The 2,660-nt window shown below is 34.8% G+C and overlaps 1 long non-coding RNA gene across 1 annotated transcript; it reads left to right on the forward strand.

Annotated features, from left to right (window-relative positions):
- Positions 1-1,927: 1,927 nt before the first annotated feature.
- LOC129719967 (uncharacterized) lies at positions 1,928-2,227 on the forward strand. Its single transcript, XR_008727233.1, has 2 exons — positions 1,928-2,045; positions 2,108-2,227. It is a non-coding gene; the product is annotated as an uncharacterized LOC129719967 (long non-coding RNA).
- Positions 2,228-2,660: the final 433 nt, after the last annotated feature.

Consider the following 2,660-nt stretch of genomic DNA (forward strand, 5'->3'; position numbering starts at 1 on the left):
GTCATTATCTAAGAGAAAAGTGGCCAAGATGCAAAGTATTTTGAAGTTAGAAGGTATGATCCACCGTATTATATTTCACTAACACCAATGAAATAGTTTCGCCGAGCCATACAATTTTCTATGGAAACTATTTTTTGCTCCCATCACAATACATACATCATGACCCTATAATCTTACCTTCTAACTTCAAAATACTTTGGCCAAGATGATACCCCGGTTTGCTCCAGGTTTTTTGCTCCAAACGTGATTGGCTGATTTTGACAGCACGCGTGTGTGACAATATTCCAAAAGGGTTCAGCTTGCCATGCTGCTAAACAGCTGGTGTTTGACCCAATCATTGAGTAAGTAAAAGTGAAATAGTGTGGACACAATTTTGTTTTGGTTGCGACAAATAAAAGTAAAAAAGAATTTGAATGAAGTGCCAATTGTTTGGTCGTAAATTTTTATCAATTTCCCAAAGATGCAGAACCTTATCGACAGTGGCTGAAAATATGCGTAAAATCTGAAAAAGATATTCCAAATTTGAAAATCTCTCGCAATAGTCGAATATGCAGTGAAGGTATTTCTTTTTATTATCGTTGTTTATTTAGTTGTTCGTGGTAACGTGAAATCAAGCATTTCTTCATAAACAAGCAATTTTCCCTTTGATTTTGCAACAGGAGTTAAGTGTTTTGCCGAATATTTTTCATTGTGCTCTCTAGAAAAAGTCCGGAGAAGTGAGAAAAACAAGAAAAAAAAGTTTGGCAGTGGTAGTATGATGATATAAATAGAGACGAAGTTTTGTTGTATTGTTTTGAATATTTTTTGTAATCTAATTTTCATTGTTGTGTTTTTTGTTAGATAAAAATAAAAATATCAAATAAATAAATTTTTCGGGTTGCACTGGATTATGCGTAAGGCAGACGAAAATAATGTTCAACCGGGGATATGTTTCATAGCAAAGAAGAAGAGAAAGAAGCCACTTGGCCACTCTTCTCTTAGGTCATTATCGCCATAGTCTTTTTGTCGCGTTTGGCTACTGTACGGATTCGGACAATGATGATTCCAAAAGCTTAAAATTTTTCTTCATTTCGCAACCAGCGCATTGCAGCGCACCAGCACCAGACCATTCTACCAGCGCATCTCGTTTTGACTTGGAAGCGCACTAACTGCTGTCAAAACCCTTCTTTATTCGCTCGATTTTGACCCAGTTTTGACCTGCCGTGCTGCCCGAAGCGCACTGTAAAATTTGTTAGCTTCAACCCACCACCGCACGTGCTAAGTTCGTAAACAATTATCTGGCATCTCTTTCTCAATTGAGTCTTAAATGGCGATTAGGTTTCAATAGACCATTTTACGAGACGTTTCTGAACTCAATTCATGAATGAAATTTTGACAGAAAGCTCGGAACCGCTGACATAACGCACGTTAAAGCAACATCATCATCAGCAGGATCCGTGACACCTGTCAGTTCGTAAAATGGTCTACACGCTCACTCTGCGCTACTCAGCGGCTGAGTTGAATTTTAATCATTTTTTTCAGTTGTTTGAAGACGTCAGAAAATGAGTAGAATTAAAATGATCATGGCGGCAAATTGACTCAAAATTGGGTAACTGGTGCTTGCGTGCAGGGATGCCACATGTACAGATTAATCTGTATTTTACAGATTTTTGGCCGAAGTAACGGTACATAATCTGTACATACAGATATACAGATTTAGGTCGAAAAGTACAAATTTACAGATTTTTCGAAATTGACATTAATTTTTAAAAACAATCCAAATTTTATTTCATTAAATATTAAGCAAATTGAACATTTTTTCAAGTCCTCACACGTTTTAAGCTAAAAATTTTGTTTATGTACCATAAAAACTTAAAAAATACAAAGTTCTTTATGTTTAAACAATACAGATTTTTTTTACAGATATTTTTGTTCCAGATACAGATGCTCAAATGTGGCAACCCTGCTTGCGTGTTGTTTTTGTTATTTTTTTACAATTAAAAGCAAACCAAGCAAACCGTCTGAAAAAAGGAGGAAATTGAAATGTTTGAAATTAGTTGTTATCGGTAGGTAATTCATAATTTGAAATAATTGACTGCAACCAATGCCAATTAATCTTTTTCACCAGGACTCGTTGGTTGGATATACACGAATAAATTTGAAGATCTCCCGTGTCCCGGAGAACAAAGGTAAATTTCTTGAAGTAAGCCTTTTTTTAAATAAAATTCAATAAAAAGGCAAAATATAATCATATCGACTAAATAATGATAATTTTTCCGAAATTCCCTCATTGAAGCTTAGTACTCATTTTTGAGTCGATAATGAGTGACTTTTACGCATCGCGAATCAGCTATAATATGGGTAATATTTACTCAATTTTTATAACATTCGGTGGTTCCTCAAAAATGAGTAAAACAACTTCTACTCAATTTTGAGTACATACGGTTTTAGCGAAACTGATTAGGTTTTGACTCAGTTTTGGGTTAATCAGAGTGAGCGTGTACCACCGAATGTTATAAAAATTGAGTAAATATTACCCATATTATAGCTGATTCGCGATGCGTAAAAGTGACTCATTATCAACTCAAAAATGAGTACTTCAAGCTTCAATGGGGGAATTTTGGAAAAATTATCATTATTGACTCGATATGATTATATTTTAAAAAAGGCTTACTTCAAGA

This window comes from Wyeomyia smithii, chromosome 1 (assembly GCF_029784165.1).
Source record: "Wyeomyia smithii strain HCP4-BCI-WySm-NY-G18 chromosome 1, ASM2978416v1, whole genome shotgun sequence".
Classification (NCBI taxonomy): Eukaryota; Metazoa; Arthropoda; class Insecta; order Diptera; family Culicidae; genus Wyeomyia; species Wyeomyia smithii.